The following is a 24,506-nucleotide window of genomic DNA, read 5'->3' as shown; positions in this document are numbered from 1 at the left end:
TTGTTCAAGTAGGCCTACCTGTTTTTTACTTGGTAATCTTAATTAAAGAAACTAAAGCTGTTATTAAGGGAGGCGTACCTATTCCGTATTTGGTAATTTTACTTAACTGAAGCTATTATTAATGAAAGCCTGTCTGTTTCTATTTGGTAATTTTGCTTAACTGAATTATCGAAGGCCGTTTGTTTCCTATTTGGTAATTTTACTCAACTTAAGCTGTTATTAAAGAAGGTCTGGCTGTTTTCTATTTGGTAGTTTTACTTAATTGAAGTTGTTATTAAAAATAGTGTGCCGTTTTCTATTTTGGAAATTTTACTTAACTGAAGCTGTTGTCATTGAAGGCCTGCCTGTTTTCTATTTGGTAATTTTACTCAACTGAAGCTGTTGTTATTGAAGCCCTACCTGTTTTCTATTTGGTAATTTTACGTAACTGAAGCTGTTTTTTAAAGGCGCGCCTGTTCCCTTTCATTAAACCCAGATATATTTCATAATTTGTATTAGCTGAAACTCTTATTAAACTGTTTTAAGTTTCTCGATTATTGAGATCTAGTATCTTACTCAATGTCCGCTTCTCGTGGTCTCGCGGAAGCGTTCTCGCTTCCCGAGCACGGGGTCCTGGGTTCGATTCCCGGCGGGGTCAGGGATTTTCCCTACCTCGAGATAACTGGGTGTTGTTGGGTTGTTGTGTCGTCTTCATCATCATCATTCATCCCCAATACGGTCGGAGGAAGGCAATGGCGAACCACCTCCACTAGGACTTTGCCTCGTTAGGCGGTGCGGGTCTCCCGCATCGTTCCTCTACGCTCTGTAAAGAAGCATGGGACTTCATTCATTCCATCTTACTCAATACGTGTTGCAATTAACTGAAATTGTGATTACCAAAGGCTTACCTGTTTCGGAGGTGTTTATGTCAATAATGTAGTAACAAGAAATGATACATGATGGTACATGGGCCCAAACCTTTCGTCCTATATCCCATATCCATATCTGTTTGTGTCAGTGATGTATTATTTGTTTTTTATCTGATTTCGTTGATGTGTCAAAATCTGTTGTCATCATTCACTGCTCTCCACTCACCTGCAGTGAGCTTGAGTTCTGTAATGCTTTGGAATTAGTCTCATACCAGTGAAATAAAAGGTAACTGATACAGTCTCTGACACTGTTACCGACTATAATATGTACTCTACGTCGCAGTTGCCCCCAGTAGATGACTGCATCTTTCAAGGAAAAGTGTCCTTACTCTAACGAAAAAAATGTCCAGGGCGGGTCGAGCAACTAGATGATGAAACAATCAATACACAGCCCTTGAGCTATGCAATAACAATAACCGGTATTAGTGAGACTCTAAGACATATTTGGAAGGCTACGACGTTGTTTTCCTTTAGTATCTCGCAGGGACTAGTATCTTTGAGGGGAATGACGTGAAATATGAGCACGGAGGTAACGAGAAGTCGTTCTGGCATTAATACTCTTAGTCTTCTTGGTGTATAAGCATTTGTTAAAAGATCCTCGGACTTTCTCCAGGAGTAACTCCTTGCCTTTAGCTGTCTTTACTTCCGTCAATCGGCTTAACGTGTGGTTGCTTGTTAACTACTTTTTCGTCTTAGTGTTCTAAGGTTCTGAAATGGGCGAGAAGGACCTTACTTGTTTTAGCACCCTAAAACAAAATAAACAAACAAACCTGAAAGGTTATTTAGTGACAAAATATAAACAAATCATTCGAAAACGGTAGTAATACTCATGCATTAAAAGTCTCGTACTCAAAAAAATATAGCGCTACAGTGTTGTAACACGCTTATGTAGGTGCCTAAATATAATGACCAAACCTGTTAATAAAGTGGTGCATCGTAAGGTAATTTGTTCTGAGCAATTACAGGTAAACAACGTTGGAACAATCCATACCGAATTGATGGAAGTGCAAGGCAATAATGCACCATCAAATGGCACAGTGGTGGCGTGGAACGGACGATCTCAGAGTGTTCAAAGAAGTATGTATGCCGAAGAATGAGGAGACAGATAATAGCACTGTGAAAAGCCGGAAATCGCTGCAGAGGTATTCCTGGTACTCGAAAGCCGGTGTATTACAATCAAGGCGGTAGTGGAAAAAATAGGACATCTTGCACGACATTTTGAACTGGAGAAATGTCACCGCCTCGTGTTGGTTCTGCCAAGAAATGTTGCTGCTGTGAAAGGTCAATGCATAACCAGTTTCACAATGACTCCGAACAAAGAATTGATGCAAGCAGTGGAAACATGTAGATTCTTCACTGCCTGAAAAGGGAGATCCCCAACAATGATCCAGCAACATCGTTGTTTGCAGCAACCAAGGTGTAGTGCTAACATATTGTGAACATAGAGAACAAATCCTCACAGGAACATATACTGTAATCTCTTCAATAGGTTACGAAAGGCTGTCAGGACAAAGCGCAGCGGGGATCCGTCCAAGGTGTGCTTCTGCTTGACAACACTTCAGCTCATCCTGCACAGAAAACAGTCACAAATGCTGCTTCAATGGCTATCTAATTTTGCCTCTTACTCTTCCCGCCAGAGTAACCTTCTGAGATGACACTTGATAACTTGTTCCTCTTTCCTTTGGTAGATTGCATTTCGTGATTGACGATGTGGTGATTACCGGGTGCAAACTTACCTGAACAGCAGAAATGCATTCTACAGCGTGGGCCAGATGTCATGATCGAAAAGCATTCAAGTATCTTGACATATGGCCAATCGAGTCATATTAATGTGATCACCGGTTATATTCGACGTCAACGTGCTGCAGGTGGCAGCATTAGCAGGGGCGAGGGTGCACAAAACGAATCGCTGGGACGTGGAAATCAGTGCAGCCGTTGTTGTAATGTAGAAACGAAGCGATTGATCTCACATCCAAAACGGCGTGGTCATTCGTTTTCGGAAACGGCTAAATTTTTAAACTGTTCGCGAGCAGCCGTTGTTAAAATACAGCGTGCATGGCAAAATTGCCGGCACTTGGAACCCTATATGAAATAACATTGTGCAACAATCGTCGGAAGGGTTGTGGCCGGAGGAGGAAGCGTTATCGTGTGGGAAATGGTTTCGTGGCAACCCTGGGTGATCTCGTCATTCTACAAGGCACAATGAATCGAGACAAGTTTGCATATCCCTTGGGGACCATTTTCAACCCTGTACGCAGCTTGGTTTTCTTCGGCTGGATGGCATCTGCCATCAGGACAACATTTAGTGTCACAGATGTGGCAGTGTAGCTGTGTGGTTCGAATGGCATCAGGATGAGTTTACCGTCCTCCCATGGACTTGCAATGCAAGACTCAAGAGATATGGGAAAGATAATGAAGTCACTGAACACTTAAATGCATCGTTGCTTCAGCAAAATCGACAATGAAGCGGTCGGCGGAGATAAACATTCCCAGAATCTCCAACGCGTCTTAGGCCGAAGAAACAACCGTTCGTTCTGACACGGGAAAACTTTAATTATGTGGTCACGATGTGAATACGCTAGGTGATTCATACGAAGAGTTACTGGCAACGTTTCCAACATTAGCGGCTCACCGTACGGTTATGATGACAGGTGAATGTGCCGAGTATCTTATCTCCCGGTCTCGAAATGTTTGTGTCTGGGTGAAAGACAACTCTAATTATTACGAAGAAATTGATTGGCGTCATCCTCATGTTAAGCAATGGGAACGGCGTTACCGGTGATACGATAAGGATTCACTTCTTCGATGAGTCTGTGACAGGTGCAGTTACCTAAACTCAACAAAGTAAGCTTGCTGAACGACGTTGGTACCGTGGACACTACTGGTTTTAGTTGCAGACTCACCTGGAAGTCCTCTTGTATGGCCATCAGAAGACTGGGCTTGACAACATGCGATTATTGGCTGTGGTCCTTCTCCAAGGAAACGATTTCCGCAACTCGATGACTTCCGGGATAGCTGAAAGAAGAGATTACCTGTACTGCTGAAATGTTGGACAGGGAAACCAGTCGCTTATGGCAGCGAAACCAACTGTAAGCGGAGAATGGTGGTTAGACAGAGTTCGAAACATGTAAGAAGTATGTAATAGCTTTAGTTTCTCTATTAATCCTTTCTTGGATATTTCCGTTAAATTTAGTTTCTGTTAGAGCTAGAGAGTCGTTTCATGCTCATGTCTGTTTTGTATGTTGCATTAAACATTTCCGACTGTGAATTCGGTCCACCTAGGCCTTCACGAAGTCATCCATCGTAGGGGGAATTTGAATATGTTGAAGGGGGCTAACATCAAGTTTCAGTGCGGCACCTTGATTTTCGTGATGTGATAATCAGAACTCCACCGCCACAATTAATTTTTTGTGAGGAATCAACGAATAAAGACAATTCTCATGTTTTTCATCAAGTCACCTCTTCTTGCTATCGATTTTTATGCTGCACGTACTTAGTTCACGCGCAGTAGCCCCACTGCCAATGTTTCATATCACCATATGTCTTTGCCGCTCATTAAAGCCAGCATACTATGATGTGGTTCTTGCACCACAGTTTACAGCACGAATAAGCGACACAATTTCCGTAAGTTACACTGTAAGAAGAATAAAATACACTACTGGCCATTAAAATTGCTACACCAAGAAGAAATGCAAATGATACACAGGTATTCATTGGACAAATATATTATACTAGAACTGATATGTGATTACATTTTCACGCAATTTGGGTGCATATATCCTGAGAAATCAGTACCCGTAACAACCACCTCTGGCCGTAATAACGGCCTTGGTACGCCTGGGCATTGAGTCGAACAGAGCTTGGATGGCGTGTACAGATACAGCTGCCCATGCAACACGATACCACAGTTCATCAAGAGTAGTGACTCGCGTATTGTGACGAGCCAGTTGCTCGCCCACCATTGACCAGACGTTTACAATTGGTGAGAGATCCCGAGAATGTGCTGACCAGGGTAGCAGTCGAACATTTTCTGTATCCACAAAGGCCCGTACAGGACCTGCAACATGCGGTCGTGCATTATCCTGCCGAAATGTAGGGTTTCGCAGGGATCGAATGAAGGGTAGAGCCACGGGTCGTAACACATCTGAAATGTAACGTCCACTGTTCAAAGTGCCGTCAATGCCAACAAGAGGTGACCGAGACGTGTAACCAATCGCACCCTATACCATCACGCCGGGTGATACACCAGTATGGCGTTAACAAATACAGGCTTCCAATGTGTGTTCACCGCGACGTCGCCAAACACAGATGCGACCATCATGATGCTGTAAACAGAACCTGGATTCATCCGAAAAAATGACATTTTGCCGTTCGAGCACCCAGGGTCGTCGTTGAGTACACCATCACATGCGTTCCTCTCTGTGATGCAGCGTCAGGGGTAACCGCAGCAATGGTCTCCGAGCTGATAGTGCATGCTGCTGCAAACTTCGTCGAATTGTTCGAGCAGATGGTTGTTGTCTTGCAAACGTCCCTATCTGTTGACTCACGGATCGAGACGTGGCTGCACGATCCATTACAACCATGCGGATAAGATGCTTGTCATCTCGACTGCTAGTGATACGAGGCCGTTGGGATCCAGCACGGCGCTCCATATTACGTTCCTGAATCCACCGATTCCATATTCTGCTAACAGTCCTAGGATCTCGTCCAACGCGAGCAGCAATGTCGCGATACGAAAAACCAAAATCGCGATAGGCTGCAATCCGACCTGTATCAAAGTCAGAAACGAGATGGTACGCATTTCTCCTCCTTATACGAGGCATCACATCAACGTCTCACCAGGCAATGCCGGTCAACTGCTGTTTGTGTATGAGAAATCGGTTGGAAATTTTCCTCATGTCAGCACGTTAGAGGTGTCGCCACCGGCGCCAACCTTGTGTGAATGCTCTGAAAAGCTAATCATTTGCATATCACAGCATCTTCTTCCTGTCGGTTAAATTTCGCGTCTGTAGCACATCTTCGTGGTGTAGCAATTTTAATGGCCAATACTGTGACAAAACAAAACCGACGTATCACGAAGGTATTATCGGGATGGGACGAAATCGCTAGATGATATGTACGTGTACGAGTACGTACAAACAAAAGTTTACAGTTTCATTAAGCTGTATGATTTATTCAGAATAACGAGCTTCACATATTCAAAATGAATATAAGGCGTTAGTGCATCTCTGGCCCCTGTACAAGTATCGGCTTTGCATTGATTGATGAGTTGTTACATGTCTTCCACAGGGATAACGTGAAAATTTCTGTCCAATTGACGCCATAGACTGTCAAATTCCCGAACTGTTTGGAGGGAACTGCCCATAATGCTTCTAACGTTCTCCATTGGGAAGATATCCGGCGATATTGCTGACCTGCACGAAGACGCACAGTAGAAACCCTAGCAGTGTGAGGGCGAGCATTATCTTGTTAAAATGTAAGTCCAGGATGGTTTGCCTTGAAGGGCAGCAAAACGGGGTAGAATGTCCTCGATACACCGTTCTGCCGTAAGGGTGCCGTGGATGACAACCAAAGGGCTCCAGCTATGAAACAAAATGAGACGCCAGACCATCGCTTTGGATGTGGAGCCGTACGGTCGACGAAAGTCAGCTTGGTATCCCACCAGTGTCTCGGGGGTCACTACACAGATTTTCACGGGCCATTGGGGCTCAATACGAAGCACGCTCATTGTTGAAGACAATGATACTCTAGTCAGTGGGATTCCAGCCCGAAGACTCCCCGGACAGTGGTGAGCTACCAACCTGGCTGTCAACCACCGGCCGGACTGGTAACAGAGAGTCTAGGATGCAATTTCTTCTCCTAGCAGGAAATCTTTGCTTGTCATCCCCGACACACTTAACAGCACAGCGGTACGTCGACAATATTCTGCGCCGGATTTGGTTGCCCTTCTGGGCAAGCCTTCCTGGGCTTACATTTAAGCAAAACAATTTCCGCCCGCAAACGGAGATAGTTTGTGCTACTTGCCTTTGTGCTTGCGGAACCCTACCTGGGGCAGCCAGGTCGTAGGATCTCTCCCCGATTAACATTTGGAGAATGATGAGCATGGCCCTCTACGCACTATTGTGACAGAATCTTGCACGATTTCCTTCAACACGATATCCAACAACTCTATCAATGTAACGCTGAATACCTGCTTGCGTAAGTGCCAGAGGTTGACCAACGCGTTATTAACTTGCTCAATTTGTGTAGCTCTTTCTCTTGAATAAACCATCCACTTTTCTGACATTGTAATAATTTGTTTGTTTGCAAATGTACATCACACTTACCATCTTTTTTTTTAGTTTATTATTTACTTCGTGCATCAGTATATCTTCAGTTACAATTGAAATTATCAATACTTTACGTTAAGCTACTTCGCCTGGGTGCCAGTTCAGCGATTCGTTGATAACAAAGGCATACATAAGTGTACACGTTTTGATTAATGTGCTTATCTGCTGTACCATTCATCTGTAGCGATCAACAGGAACGTAACAGAAGCACATCTGGACCTCTGCTTGTACAACAGTGTAACAGAGAGTAGGTATCCGTAATTCATCAGTCGACCATGTATCGCACAGTGTCGGAACGCTCGTAGGTGGAGCTGGCTGATTGCAGCTTACGTGCTATTCGTACATAATACAGACACATCGATTAGAAACACAATGGCTCACAGAGGAGAACACTACGTACACAAATTTGGCTTTGCTTTTGAAATGAGCGCAAAGTTTCCCGTGTTTCTGGTAAAGAGCGTTCTCAAGCGATTATCAAGATAAAAAAATATGTTTCTTCCAGTATTTTGAGCATAGTGATGTTATTATGACTTGCTGTTGACTGTATACGACAATTCGGCTTAGTCAAAGCTGAAAGTATAAAGATTACGTTTGAATATTTGTGGAAGCGAAAACTGTGGCGTATATTATCTCTTGTTCCGCTGTTACAGAAATGAATGCCTTCGTAACAACTGAAAATAAAATTTAAAATCCACCCAGGACAGTTGATGACTAGGACAACACAACACCCAGTCCCTGAGCGGAAAAATCTCTGACCCAGGCTGGACTCGAAACTGGAACCCTTAGGACTGACATTCTGTGGCACTGAGCACTTCCTTTTTTTTTTTTTTTTTTTTTTTTTTGTTCATCTCATTTTCTCATTTTGTTCTATATTGCAGAGAGCAGTTAACCCTCTGACCGAACACGCTAAGCTACCGAGCCGGCAACCACTCAGTTACTGGGGGAGGACGTCCTTACCCATCACCGAACTATACTAGATGGTAACACGTTTCACGCATATTGCAGCAGCAGTTAACAGCGCCCAGGATTCATTCAACATTTATTTTCACGCACAGGAGAAATTCTGATTTCTACAGCCAGCGCATTAAAGATTCGTTAAGTAAAAAAACTGGTTTTTCGTAGCTTCTGCACGTTGAAATCAGTAACATACATTTTCGCTGGGTGGTCGTTTCAATACTACGCCACAATACGAAAGGGAAACATGTCTACCTTGTAATTTGCTACCCTTTGGCTTCTTTTCACTTGTCAACAAAAAGCTTCGAGACGTTAGAAGGTTGCGATGTGAAAGTAATTTGAGAATGGCAGGGAAAAGCTACCGAAGTGAATCGATGGGTGCTGCATTTTGTGCTGTACGATATTCAGGAGCTCGTAAGACTGGCTTCTCCTCGTCTCCCGCCGTTTCGCCGTTCTTCGTCAGTCCTGAGAGAGTGTGGTGACGAACGGCTCGTGCTCCTGGAATCACTTTGCTATGCCTAAAATGGTTCATTTACGGTTAATCTAATTACTTACCTTCGTTTCACCAGATAACTAGATAAACGGCCTATAATAGTGTACCCCCTCCTCGCAGTGTCTCACAGCTACGATGGCAATTGCTCTTTATTACTGATCTCACGCACACACACGACTCTGCTGTTAACTGTCCTTAAGTCTGTTTAGTTGGCACCTATCTGCACTGAAAAAAACTTTACTGTTACAGCGCTGTCTGCTTGCTAATACGACCAGTATAGCCCGGTGCTCCCCTCCCCCCCCCCCCCCCTCACAAGACACATAAACACAAGGGCTAGCTCACTCAAATTCATACCGTACAGTGGAATATAATTAGAGAATAATAAAGGACAATAATAATAATTAGTCGCGTGGTGTAGCTGCGCGGTCTAGGCCCCTTGCCCCACGGTTCGCGCGGCACCCCCCCCCCGCCCCCTCCCCCCGTCGGACATTGGGTGTGTGTGTGTTGTTGTCCTTAGTGTAAGATTAAGTACTGTGTAGGCCCAGGGACTAATGGCCTCAGCAGTCTGGCCCCATACGAAATTACCACAAAAAAGTAATAATAATAATTACTTCCGGAAATGAATAGCATGTCTTAATTGGTGGTCGGTGTTTGTGTTTAGGACATAGAACACAAAGGATGTTTATTTGAATTCAATGATTCAAGTAGACCAGTTTTTGCAACTAATTTTTCTGTGAACCAAATACCTGTGGGACAAAAGGCTATAACTTCATACACATAATTAGACTGAATGAGATATCCCGAAACTGTTATTCAAACGTTTTAAATACAAGGATTTTGACTTTTAATACTATTAATTTTCGAGATTGTTCAGTTAGATATTCTAAGGCAAAGAGGAAAGGCGCACCGCAAAGAAACCAACCAATTAAATAACAAATTGGTATTTATGCAGGTATCGACCCAAAATCGAAAATTATAAACTTTGCTGCCCGATGGATGAATGTCTGACGCTGCAGCGCAATATCACCTTGCATCTGCGTAGGATGGTAAACAGGGAAGGTCTCGATATCAGTGCAAAAAAGCTTTGCGAATTTCATCCCGTTTTCTCAGTAGAGCAGTAACTATGCCTTGCAGGCAGGCACTGAACAATATACACAGATGTCAGCATTTGAGAGAGGAAGGGCAGTTGAGTCTATTGGAGTAATCGGCGAACTGATCGACATGTGGACAGGAGCAATGCCACTATTCGCTGATGTTGGTTGTAATGGATGACCTATGGACGAACACAGCGTCTACAAGGAAGCGTTCGACCTATAGATATGGCAGAACTAGGCAGCTGAACAGTCTTCAGCTGAAGACGGACGCATCATTATCATCGGCCTGAAGTGCCATTGGTGCTCCAGCGATCACAACTTCTATTAATAGACGGCTCCCACAAAGAGGGATGAGTTCACGGGGCCCCTTACGCCGACTGAAGTTAGTACATCAACAAGCCCATTTGCAGTGGTGTTTTGCACATTTGGTGTGGAATCTCATTGATGGTAATAGAATTGTCTTCAGTGATGAGTCTCGCTTCGAAAAGAGCCTGCCTTGAACAGCGGTATGGTACCGCCATACGACCCGCCATACGGCCCAACAATCAAGAGTGATGCTCTTGGGTGCCATTTCATTTCACAATAGGAACCCTTTGGTTGTCGTCCGCGGCGACCTTACAGCGGGGCCGTACGTCGACGATATTCTACGCCCCATTTTGCTGCCCTGAACGTACATTTCTGTAAGATAATACCAGCCTGCACACGGCGAGAGGTTTTAATGCTGGCCAAACCACATTTGCCAGCAAGGTCGCCGGATGTCTCCTCATTTTAAAGAGTTTGGATCATTATCAGCAGGGGCCTCCAACCAGCTCGAGATTTTGACGATCTAAAGCGCCAGTTAGACGCAATATGGTGCTAAATCCTTCAGAAGGAGATCCAAAAACTTCGTCAGTAAATTCCAGGTCGAATAATTGTCTCTATAAGAGCCAGAGGTCTACTACTTGGTTACTGATTTGCTCCAGGACTTGTCGTCCAGGATACCGAGCAGCATACATAGCACACGCCCGTTGGGCGTTTTGATCACAATAGACATACATCAACATGGTATCGACCTTTTTCGCAATTGGTATATGGTCCATTTTAACACGGGTAATGTATCACGAAGCAAAAACCGTCCGCACTGGTGGAATGTTACGTGATACCACGTACTTATACGTTTGTGACTATTACAGTGCCATCTATCACAAAGCGAAAAAAGTGGTCCAACTAAAACATTCATATTTCTTTACGTACTGAACGAATATGTAATAAAAATGGCGGTTCCCATTTTTAAAAAACCCAGTTGATATCCGTTTGACCTATGGCAGCGCCATCTAGCGAGCCAACCATAGCACCATCTGGTTTCCTACTTCAAGCTAGACAAGTTTCGTTCTTTGTAGTTTTTTCGTTTGGCGCTTATTTCGTGAGATATTTCGCCCGGTCACGATCAATGGACCACCCTGTATGCTAAGATGGTATCTGTTCTTTGGAACATGTCCGAAAGAACAGATACCATCGGTAACCAAGCAGCTCGTTTCTATCTTAGTATATGGAAGACTCTCACTCTTACCGCCATAGGCTTGAAGGTGTTTCACACTTGAACAAAATGCCAGGACAGGATCTGCGAAGAACCTTCACCTATGCACACTGTATCTGAAAATGCCGACAAAGACAAAGAAAATTGGTAGACCCTTTGAATATCCGAGATGGAAGCAGGGTGATGACTCAGGCAGACATCATAATGCATTCGTCGACCATTTCCACTGACTCTGTCAGGAGGTGCACAATGATGATGCAACTTTGTTACATTCCCCCAGATCCTCACTGGCACACTTGATGATACAGCTTTGGCATCTGTATTGGAGGAGATCACGAGTGATAACGTTGAGGATTTCCTTCCCAAGGGGGAAATTATCAAATCACCAGGACCAGATGGTTTTCCGTTGGAGTTCTATCTGTCTGAGTGTCTGAGGGCCGTGCAGTGGAAGGAGATGTACCAAGAACTGCTGTCATTAGTGGTCCCCATTCCGCCAGATTTCCTGGAAGGTCTCGTCATTTCGGAGCCCAAACCCGCTGCAGGCTCATGGATTGAACATTACCGCCCATTCACCCTCCTCAACTATGGTTGAAATATATTCATCAGAGCGTTGGCGGAACGTCTTAAGCGAGTATTGTACCAAGTTATCTCAGAATAACAAACACATTTGGTGGGGGGAGGGGGGGCGGGAACAATTATGGCCAAACAGCCCTTAGCTCCTATCGAGATGTCATTTCCCTGGGGTCAGCCTGGTGTTTGTATGGTCCTCTATGCAATAGGCACGGATGAACATCGCATTGAATGTAGACCTTCTGCAGATATGTGCCTTCAAATTCAGAAGACGCTTGCCTTCTATCTGTGAGTGCGACCCCACATGATCGAGCCCACAATGCTCCTTCCCCCGATTAAGACCAGCTTTCCCCAATAAAAGACACATCCGATTAACTGGACGAGAGGACTTTCTATGTACTACCTTTTTCGGGACGGTCTCAAAGAGGCGCTTGACTTTTGGGCTTTCTTACAGGAACGACACGATCAATTGCAATGCATTTCCAGGTATCGTCGGACTGCTTCTGACTCCACCACCCCCTGCAGAAGGGTAGTGCCGGGTAAGAGATGTTGATTCTGGTGGACACTGAAATGAATCTCGAAATGGACAGTTGCACAAGGCTGTATTCCGAGAAGACATTCTTGAGTCTAGTGATAAATCTTTCTTTTCTTACTTTCATTTAAACTGTATATTTTTGTCAAATGGATATTATACTAAAAAGGAAGGTCGTAGAGCATTGGACAATAATAAGTTGGCAGAGCAATTGCAAGAAAAGGCTAAGTCATAGTGTAATGGATAATGATGAGTTCAATGGTATCAAAAGATGTTGGTTTATATGCTACTATATGTTAATATTTTTTTATTTCATCTTATTAATACATTTTGCGACTTCCTTATGAATGTGATACAGATATGTCCTGTAATATTGGATGTTATTTAACATTTGCGGTACCAAAGGAAGAAGTAAATAAATAGTTAAAGGATTATTTCCAAATATTTGGCGATTTCTAAATGGTATTATTATGAAGGAACCCAAGAGGACAGCATTAATTACTGCGATAGAAACGAGGAACAATAAAATTCATACTCTTCCTTCTCATAAATGTTTGGATCTTTATTTCCTAATATGTGGTGATTTACGAGTTTGTGGTTAATCAGGAACCTGAGAGGACAGCTTAAATTGGCGCGAGTTAACCGAGTAGCGCTAAGTTTCACATTATTTCTACTCACAAATATTTCACTGTTAATTTTAGATTACGTGCGCTTTACGAATGTGTGGTTAGGCGGGAACCTAAGAGGACAACTTAAAATGCTGCTTGTGAAACAGTTTGTTATAAGATTCGTATTCTTCCATACCACAAATACAGGGTGTTCAAAAAGTTTCTCCACAGTGCCGTATAATTGTTAGCCGCGCGTGCCGTATGCCGCAGTGAATATACCGAAACGAAACTCAGTGAAATACAAGTTATTAATTATTGAATATTCAATTTTACTTACAAATTTTCACATTAAGTGTTGAAAGTGGCTCCCCCCCCCCCCCCCCCCCCTGCTGTTGAATACACAATTCAATTCGTCTAATCATGTTTCCAAACAAAAGCTGTAACATCTCTTCCGTAACAGAACCAATAAAACTGGATATTGCAGTTTTCAATTCGTCGATGGATTTTGGACGGTTTTTATAGGCAGTTGCTTTCGGTGCACCCCACAAAAAAATTCAGGTGGTCTTAGGTCAGGCGATCGTGGAATCCAAAGTCCCTGTGAAATTATGCGATCGCCAAAACAGCAAGCAGTGACATTGAAACGCGAGCTGTATGCACCGTTGCACCATCTTGTTGAAAATAGAAGTTCAGTATTTCACTTAACACAAGTTCTCCCATGAATGGGTACAGAATATCACTGCAGTATAGTTGTGCGTTTATTGTTTCGTTGAAAAATATGGGACCCACAATCCGACGTCCAGAAGTTGCAATCCAAACTCCTATTTTCACAAAAAAATGTGTGTGAAATTTTAAGGGACTTAACTGCTAAGGTCATCAGGCCCTAAGGTTACACACTACTTAACCTAAGTTATCCTAAGGACAAACACACACACCCATGCCCGGGGGAGGACTCGAACCTCCTCAGGGACCAGCCGCACAGTCCATGACTGCAGCGTCTTCGTCCGCTGGGCTAAACCCGCATGGCTCGTATTTTCACAGAATGAAGTGGTTCCTCACGAATACACAATGGATTTGCAGTACTCTACATACGAGGATTTTGCGAGTTCATGTATCCGGCTAGATGAAACCACGCCTCATCAGTGAAAAAGGTTTCATTAAGAATATCCCTTCCATTCTGTTGAACGAAATTTTTGAACTGTTGACAATAATGCAGTCTCTTGCCATGATCAGTATTTTTCAGTTCTTGCACGACTGTCACTTTGTATGGGAAAAGTTCTAATTTTTTCCTTACAGCTGTGTGGACCGTTCCGACACTAACATCGATTTCCTGGGCGAGTATTCTTACTGACTTTTTCGGGTTCATGGACATTTCATCGAAAATATCGAGTGTTTATCCTCCGACAAAACGCAAGAACGACCACTTCTCGGTGCATCTGTCACCGAACCCGTATTTCGAAATTTATTAATCAAATCTCTCACAGTATCGTGATGTGGGAGTGATGTCTCCGGGAAAACTGAATTAAATGTTTGACGAACTGGAACTGTGAATTTACCGCCAGCTTTGAACATCTGTTCGACCAAAAACACACCTTCTTCAATGCTTAGCATTTTAACAGTGACAAAAACGAAACAAACGAACAAGGGAACTAAACTTAAACGTTCACGTCAACAAGTAACGACACACACCAGCGATACAACTCACGCTGGCTGAGATAAACGAAACAGTGGAATTTTGGGATAGTCTACTTGAAGGGAAGTAGCCCAGGCAGGCGAACCATCATTACGGTACTCGCGGCTAACAATCATACGGCAATGCGGAGAGACTTTTTGAACACCCCGTATTTCACGGATGAACACTTATCTAGAAAACTTCCTACGAACGAGTGGCACTTCCAATTGGTACATTTCTACAGCTAATGACATGTGTGAGCTGTTACTCATGCGAGAAAGGCCAGCATGGAACGGTAACGAAAGTCGATAGCTGTTCCTGCGATTGTTGGTATTGCGTGTGTCGTCAAAATAAAGTCATGTTTGCAGGAAGTGCCGTGAAATGAGTGTTACCCGTGTCTTTTTGGTGACAGAGATAATCAATTCTGCCCTCATGAGCATAATACTTCATTTACAGAAATTTGAAATAAATACATGTATTAGAAGTACATAACAGATACAGTGAGTGTTTACATTTATAGACAGTATTACGTACATTGAAATATAAGATCCGTTTTTAACATTTAAATAAATAAGAAAACATGAAATGAGCATTAGAACTACAGTGAGCCAAACGAGACAAAGAATACAGTTTGAATTGATCCACATTAAGTCCAGAGCAGAAAATCGTCACTTTATCTCTCACAAGGTCTGAAGTGTCGTTTACACTGCAAGGCATTAAAACTGCAGCACCTTGAAGGCGGCATGCAACAAACGTCAAATTTGCATAAAGTACACTACAAGGTTGGATAAACGATCAATATTTCCTTTTAACGGCACGCTTAACTACCTGCCTCAGAAACCGCTCTGAATGGTGTTTGAGAGGTAGTCGATTATTATGATAGCGAAACATCTACAGGCACGTGGCGCAGTTAAACTCTGGCAATATCTTGACATATTGAGGGTGCAGTTAATCACTCTGTGTTGTTGATGCTTGAGTTACTTGATATTCGCAAGACTATCGCGAGGAGTGAGGGTGGGAGGGGTGGAGGGTGGAGGATGGTCGCCGCATCAGTTTGATTTAGTAAGCTACGTGCGTCTCCTGGGTGAGCATCCCAGTTAGTGGGTACTGGTTTGGCGAAGTCGGTTTTCCTGGTAAACGCCACCACTCCTCTGTAAGCGTAAGATGTGGACGTGTTCCAGCGACGACCGTAGGGCGCGGCGCTGGAACGTTGTGTGTCACAGTGAGTGGGAATCTTGACCTAGCCGTCCAAACTGCGGAGGTTGTACAAACATCTATGAAAAAAATCTCAGTTTCAATATATGTTCTGCTTGTGATGGATGTCTGTTGAGGCGGAACATTCAATGAGAAATCAACATCACCGTTTTGTAAGATTTTAGATAGGAACCATGATTTTGAAACAGTGCATACAGATGCCGCAGATGAAGGGGACACCCTTGGCTGTCCAGTGGCGTTCTCCATGTCTTCAGGATTTGCCTTCCCAATCACTACACCGTATTTACCATAGAACTCCATGTAGTCTTGGAAGCACTAATTGAAATGAAGCCTTTTCAGAGCAAATAATTTCTCATCAGCTCCTACTCCCTTGGTGACCTATAAACAGTTGCAGCAAATGCACCCAACAGAGGAAATCATCCAGTCGATACAAAATGCTCTTTCTTCTACAGCAGTGAAAGGCAGACATTACCCTCCTGGGTACCAGAACGTATGGTAATTAGGCGAAACGAGTAAGCGGATAAATACTCCAAAGAAACTTGCAGAGAAACAATGTGCTATTCTTCAGCAGGGTTTAATTTCCGTGTCCACTGGAGCTGTCATAGCAGGAGTTGCTGGCAGTGGGTTTGGTGAACCTGTCTGTTCCAGCCGTGTCGTTCCTCACAAAAGTCACTCCGCAGGAAAAAGTATAACTCTTACCTTTCTCCAAATAGAGGTCTTTGCCCTCAAACATGGATTGATGCTTTGGAGAGAAGATCTTCGAGCCTGTGATGCTGTTGCTTAGAACTCACTACAAGGCACATTTTAATAGAGTGCCTTTTATACTGCGATGAGAAGGCAGAATCACATTTTGTGGGGGACCTGCCCTGTATTTTGACAGAAGCCGAAACGATTGTGTGCTGCAGAGGGAGTGGATCATCCTTTTTATTCGAACGATCAACCAGCCATAGCTGTGTGCAGTACAATTTTTTATTCATTCCGTTGATTTTTTTCTTCCAGGGGGGCTTCTCTCAACGCTTTGCAAGTTCTTAACTGTCCAAAGGAACACAAGCTAAAGAGGAAAGGCATATGCTATATACCGCATTTGGAAATGGCCATTTAGGGCCAATATTGGCCAGTCGTGGAAGATGTAATGAAGGGAATACTTGTGAACAATAACCGTGATGGAAACATTTAGTGAGTGTTTTGAAAAGACATACTGAAATATGTCTTCCCTTCAGTTCATTTTCTCTCTCTCTTAATGTTCCTTGCAGGGTAAATTTCAATTCCCGCCAAGCGTCATCTTTTGTTTATTAGCGATTCCAAAGTTGCGCTGTGCGCTGTGCGCGGAGCGGTTCCTCGTTGCACGTGCAGCAGGGGGTGACGGGAAGGCCGCCAGTGTGTAGTCGCGAGTAGCGCGGCCGTTGTCGACGCTCTCTGGCTAGTGTGGACGTGACCTCGATAAGGCTACTGGCGTCGGGACGTAATAGTGGTATCTGATTCAAGACGTTATGGAAATTTTATCTATTTTGTTTCCTCTATGTTGCCAGTGTGGAAGTAAGACTGTGTCCTGGTACCTGTAGCTATTCGTCGGAGTGTGCATCAGTCATAGTAAGACCTATCATACACCTTTGTTTAGCGGCGTTTGACATTGACATTCTGCTAAAACGGTGATTCAGAAGTTGAGTTGACTGTTCCTATCAGATGCTTTAGTATTCTCTTCCTTTTCTTCCGGTGTGTGCTGTTGGGATCATTTCAGTGTTACAGTGTGTAACATGTTTGTCCAGTTTTCTATGAGATTAATTAGTTAATTTAGTATTTTATACTTTAAATTATGTAAAACTTGTTCCGTCCGTGAAATGAGGTTTAGACATGCGATGTTCTCTTTTTTTGGGTTCTGGTCATGTCCTCGTTATGTCATATTAATGGTCTGTTAAGTGTTTCAGCACTGGCAACAGTCATATGGGGTATATCTAATTTTTTACTTATATTAATTAATAGTAATTTTATTCGGTTCATTCCAGTCATCTCATTTCTTGAGTCGATACAGGGTCTTCTGTTTTCTACTCTTATTCTGGAAGTGTGAATGCCCGTAATCTGCAAAGATTTATTGGCAGGTCTTCTCCTACATGCCGTTACAGTTGCCCGGCTCCTGGTGGCCGCTACGATTTCTATCGTGACTTGCTCGTTCTTCAGGAAATCGCTTTCATTAATGAGTTTTGCATCTCGTGGAGGTCAATCTTACCCATTCTTTACCTGCCTCAGCCTTAGGGAGGGCTTTAAATCCTCAAGCTATATTTAGGCCAGTGCTGGTCCATTAGGATTCCTTTCATCTTATCATAGTTTTATATAGCTCTAGAGAGTAAGTTATTGTGGTCGATGGTTTTAAGAATAATATGTAACCTCTTTTATATGCTGAATTGTTCAGGGTGAAACAGAGTTGTGTCAGAAGCCTGTTTATATAGATTTATGATATCTCTAACTTTATTGTGCTATTTCCATGATTTAATGTACATGCCCCTTTTAATGGGTGCTAGATTTATTCTGTCTTATTTAGTGTTTAAGTAACCCCACTGAAATATCTCTCAAATTAAACTAGCTGACCCAGTTTCCTGTAACACGTGAATTTGCTTATTTCTCCGTGTTCTACGATTTATCTCGACGAAAAGTAATTCAGTGCTATGGTGAATACCTGTCAAATCTTAACCAAGTTGTTCTCCAGTTTAACTTTTTATTCTCTAATTTTCGTGGAATTTAAAATATATAAATTAGCGAGCCTTAATCTGTTTTGTGTAAATTGTTTTCAGTATAGCTGTGACCTACCCGAAGCACGTAATTGTTAGTGTTTTAACTGGTTGTGTTGCAATTAATGCAAACTTAAAGTGAAGCTTGTGAGTGATTCATATTCCCCGGTTCGTCATCCTCAGTAATCTTGGAATTAAATTTTTTTATTAAAGCTTGTGTTACGATATTTCGGTGGGTGACTGGGAGAAAAGAAAAGGAGGCGCTACACATACAATTGATCAGCCGTGCGGGATCGTGCAGTCACCTCATGTAGCTAGGGTTGGGAAACAGGCTTGCCTGCGGAAAGTGTTCATAGGGTCATAGCAACGACGTGTGTAGCACGGGAGACTGTTGGCATGAAACCATTATCGCGCCTTCTGTTGACGCCACAGCAGAGACAGAAAGAGAGAGAGAGAGAGAGAGAGAGAGAGAGAGAGATGCACAGAGCGGAGTGCCGAACGTTAGCAACGGAAATCGGACTGCCAGAGTGCACTGTGTCATCTTTTCAGATGAGTTCCTGTTCTTCGTACCGTACCAGATGGATGTACGCAGGCAGTGAGGAGAGCAAACGTTGCCAGACAGCATTGATCATCACTAAAGAGACGATTTTAAGGTGCAGCACCTCTCCTAAAATATAGCTATCCTCATACATGTTGGTCAATATATGCATTTGGGGACATGAAATGAAGCAAAATAAACATTTTGTTGCCCTTTTTGTAATGTTACTATATTTTGCTCCTTTCCCTTCTATTTCAAGCTTCAGCAACTTTCATTTTTATCTGCATATTTAATAGATTAGACAGAATATTTTTCTCTTTTTGAACAGGATTTTAAGATTGTGTGTAATCAGAAGTCAACAATGATAAACGAATAATAAAATATAATTTATGTAAAGCAACAGTAATTATTCATACACCCTGCAACAATAGCCAACCTCAGCAACAACAGTCAGTGACAGTACGAATGGACAACTTGCTGCTGTGAAACCAAATAAAGTTTAAACAATGACGCTGCAACAGTTGAAACCTGAATTCAGTTAGTGCTGGCGTGAATTTAGTGGTTCCTGTCTGTTGACTGTGTACTATCTTGTTGGCCATGTTAGTGTTTCACCAGAACTGATTTTAACAACAAAATCGTGCTGAGGGTTAAGAAGAAGAAAAACTCTAGACTCACCTTATCGAAACTGATTGCATCATTCCACGATGTGTCATCTGTTTTGTAAATATTGCAATCAAAGACAAGCACCAAAGAAATACAATAAACCAGCACGTCCACAGCAACAAACATTTAAAGAACATTGAACTTCCCAAGTCGAAACCTAATTACATTACTCTGATACACACCTTCGCATCAGGATCTGAAAAGCAGCGGTCATTGAAAGAGTTTAGTGCGGAGCTTGCCATGGCATCAGCCCAGCGAGCAATTAAGATCGACAGTGTAGACAGTACTGCAGTCAAATCATTTGTTGAGAACACACAAAGGCCAATATCGTATGACAGCACACTCAGAAAAAGTTACGCACAGACAGTTTATAACAACGTTTTAGGGAGAATAAAAGAAGCGCTCGGCAAGTGTGAAATGGGACTCATTTTAGATGAAACTGTTGATGAGCTACAAAGACATGTTTCGAATGTGTTGGTTTTTACATTACCTGGTGAATGGGTAAGGCTAATACTTTTTGAAATGTACTAACTCTTTAGATAAAATTATTGATGAGCTGCCAAGACATGTTTTGAATGTGTTGATTTTTCCACTATCTTGTGAATGAGTAAGACCTACTCTTTTTAAAATGTACCAACTCGTGAAGACAAACGCCTGCACAATAATGCAATCACTCTATGACTCACGATTGAATCTGTGGCCAGGGGGCACACAATACGAAAATGTCAGGATTGTGGTAACTAATTAAGCACACTACATGCTTTCGGCTTTCCAACAACTGAAGGTAAGGCCAACAACCTCAGCGATGTGACATACATTGCATGTGACCTACACCGTAGTTGTGAAAGTATCAGGTAGAATTACAGCAGGGTAAAAGACTTCAAAGCAGTTCTGAAAAAGAAAGGTTCTGATAAAGTCTGCCAGCTGTCATGTTTTGTTTCAAGAAACGACAGGGTTCCTCCTACGGTTACCTGTTATGACAAGATGTTCTATTTGGATAAGAGGGATAACTTCACAAAAACCAAGACTTCGTATGTGCTCTAGGCCCAATGGACGTAGGAGCTATCAAGCAACAAATACTTACAGTTTTAACTTCTTTGCAGTGTATGCCTACAGGTGTTTGTCTGAAGTGATTCAGAGGTTGGAAATTTTTTGGAACTTTGTGTCAAGGTTTTATGGAACCAACTGCTGAGGTCATCGGTCACTAATCCTACACCCTACTTAATCTAACTTAAACTAACTTACGCAAAGGACAACACACACACCCATGCCATAGGCAGGACTCGAACCTCCGACGGGGGCAGCCGCACGGACCGTGACGGGGAAGCTCAGACCGCGCGGCAGAGTTCGGAAGAAGAAGGTCAAGAGAAGGAGGAGCAGTAGGAGGAGAAGTTGATGAATGTTAGGAACGTCCTTGATGAATTTGCTAATGACTACCTCGAATTAAATTGGAAGGAAATCCGCATGCAGAGAACTTTGCGACCTTGACTCAACCTCCTTTACGGGTGCTTAGATGCTCTGTTGGTCTCTGTAGGTATCGAGCGTGTTACTCCGTACATACAGAGCCACAGACGTCAAAGCTCCAGCGACTTAGTGTCAACATGATATGTGTTATTGAGCCGTGCGTGGCTCATGTTCGTGCCTTTTCTTATTTTACACCCTGCGTCTAGCGTACTGCCACCTCGTTATGTTAATTTTCAATTACTGGTGTCATTGAGTTGCTGCCTTGCCTGCCCGTTTGCGGCAGCAACAGCGCTAATCGATATAGGCCCTGCCGTATTATCTTTGCTAGACTGCTATTACTTCCCGGTCATCAGCTGGAACATGCCGGCAGTTAGTTCGGACGTGGCAGTGTTTGAGTCGGCGCGCTGCACAAGTTCAGTCGGGGCGCGGAAGCAGTGAGGTACGGGCGCCATGACTCGCCCGATGGTTGCCTACACACATGATTGGAGTGGCGACGACTTTGGCTGGTCGTCGGTCGGTCGTGTTGCCGGACGACGTGTATTTAGCCAGCGATCGCTTATGGGTTGGCTGTGTGTGCCAACTAGTGATTCGTCACTGTTATTGTTGTTATTGTACAGTCAATGCCGTTGGCATTGTCTAGTTCTTGGTGCAAGTGTTGATGAAAATGTGTGTAGTTTGTGTGATTTTGGCTGACAAGTTATTTTAAATGTTGCAGGCGTACTGGCTCTGAGCAGTCGTTCGGTTGGCGAGGAGTAGGGAGGAATTCTCTGGGGGGGGGGGGGGGGCGTAGATTGGCCAGGGCCCGCTGGAGGTCTCTACGCGGTGTCGCAGAGTGTGGCGCTGTCCCCATTGCTCCGAGGTCCGTGGCTCACTGACCCTCGACAAGAAAGACGAGTTTTGATTTAACCTAACAGCAAGTCAAGACTGCTCACATTGTGTCGTTTGGAGTTCGTTGTCGGTTGTTGGGATATTCCCACGAGCAACAACGTGATTTTCAAGTTGGAAAATTTTAGTCACCCTCTGGTGGAGTTTCTCTGTATTTGGTTATTTGAATTGAAGTGCACCAGCGGAATCTTCTGCCTTATGGCCGTTGACGTTCCGGTTGCCTGCCCTGGCCAATGACATAAATTTCAGGCAGTGTAGTTTCCGCATTGTGTTGTTGCTGTCCAGCACAGTGTGTAGTTTGACTGCTCCGTGTATGATTGGTTGTGGGCGCCAATATCTTCTACGTTGTTCATCTACATCTACATCTACATTGATATTCCGCAAGCCACCCAACGGTGTGTGGCGGAGGGCACTTTACGTGCCACTGTCATTACCTCCCTTTCCTGTTCCAGTCGCGTATGGTTCGCGGGAAGAACGACTGTCTGAAAGCCTCCGTGCGCGCTCTAATCTCTCTAATTTTACATTCGTGATCTCCTCGGGAAGTATAAGTAGGGGGAAGCAATATATTCGATACCTCATCCAGAAACGCACCCTCTCGAAACCTGGCGAGCAAGCTACACCGCGATGCAGAGCGCCTCTCTTGCAGAGTCTGCCACTTTAGTTTATTAAACATCTCCTGTTGTGCCGTGGTCGGGTGAAGTGGAAGTTATTTTGTCGGTGGGTCCACTGACTGTCGGTCGGTTGGGTTGTCGTTGGATCGTGAATGGATGGCCCGACTGCCTGTCTCACCTAAGTGAGCGTTAGTGCTTGAATTAAAGGTCTACCCTCGAACATCTGGGCGACCTTGAGTGTACTGCCTTTTTTTAAAAAATATTGTTCTCGCTGTCGGTACTTGTATGGCTTCTAGCTGGTTTTGTGTTTTAAATTAAAGTTGTTTTAATGATTGGAAAAGCGCCCACGTAGTTCCAGTTTTCAAGAAGGGTCTTTGAGCAGATACGGAAAACTATAGGCCTATATCTCTGACATCGATCTGTTGTAGAATTTTAGAACATGTGTTTTGCTCGTGTATCATGTCATTTCTGGAAATCCAGAATCTACTGTGTAGGAATCAACATGGATTCTGGAAACAGCGATCGTGTGAGACCCAACTCTCCTTATTTGTTCATGAGACCCAGAAAATATTAGATACAGGCTCCCAGGTAGATGCCATTTTCCTTGACTTCTGGAAGGCGTTCGATACAGTTCCGCACTTACACCTGATAAACAAAGTAAGAGCCTACGGAACATCAGACCAGCTGTGTGGCTGGATTGAAGAGTTTTTAGCAAACAGAACACACCATGTTGTTCTCAATGGATAGACGTCTACAGACGTTATAGTAATCTCTGGCGTGCCACAGGGGAGTGTTATGGGACCATTGCTTTTCACAATATATATAAATGACTCAGTAGAAATTGTCGGAAGTTCCATGCGGCTTTTCACGGAGCATGCTGTAGTATAGAGAGAAGTTGCAGCATTCGAAAACTGCAGCGAAAAGCGTGAAGATCTGCAGTGGATATGCAATTGGTGCAAGGAGTGGCAACTGACCCTTAACATAGACAAATGTAATGTATTGCGAATACATAAAAAGAAGGATCCTTTATTGTATGATTATATGATAGCGGAACAAACACTGGTTGCAGTTACTTCTGTAAAATATCTGGGAGTATGCGTACGGAACGATTTGAAGTGGAATGATCATATAAAATTAATTGTTGGTTAGGCGGGTGCCAGGTTGAGAATCGTTGGGAGTGTCCTTAGGAAATGTAGTCCATCAACAAAGGAGGTGGCTTACAAAACACTCGATCGACCTATACTTGAGTATTGCTCATCAGTGTGGCATCCGTACCAGGTCGGGCTGACACAGGAAATACAGAAGTTCCAAAGAAGAGCGGCGCGTTTCGTCACAGGATTATTTGGTAAGCGTAATAGCGTTACGGAGATGTTTAGGAATCTCAAGTGGCAGACTCTGCAAGAGAGGCACTCTGCATCGCAGTGTAGCTTGCTGTCCAGGTTTCGAGAGGGTGCGTTTCTGGATGAGGTACCGAATATATTGCCTCCCCCTACTTTTACCTACCGAGGAGATCACAAATGTAAAATTAGAGAGATTCGAGCGCGCACAGAGACTTTCTGGTAGTCGTTCTTCCTGCGAACAATACGCGACTGGAACATGAAAGGGAGGTAATGCAGTGGCACGTAAAGTGCCCTCTGACACGCACTTTTGGGTGGCTTGCGGAGAATAACTGTAGATGTGGGTGTAGAAGGCCCTATCCTTGAGCCGATTTCAATTTAACTTGTTTACTTCAAC

The sequence above is a fragment of the Schistocerca serialis genome, chromosome 2, assembly GCF_023864345.2.
Source record: "Schistocerca serialis cubense isolate TAMUIC-IGC-003099 chromosome 2, iqSchSeri2.2, whole genome shotgun sequence".
Classification (NCBI taxonomy): Eukaryota; Metazoa; Arthropoda; class Insecta; order Orthoptera; family Acrididae; genus Schistocerca; species Schistocerca serialis.
Note: the sequence above shows the minus strand (reverse complement) of the source record.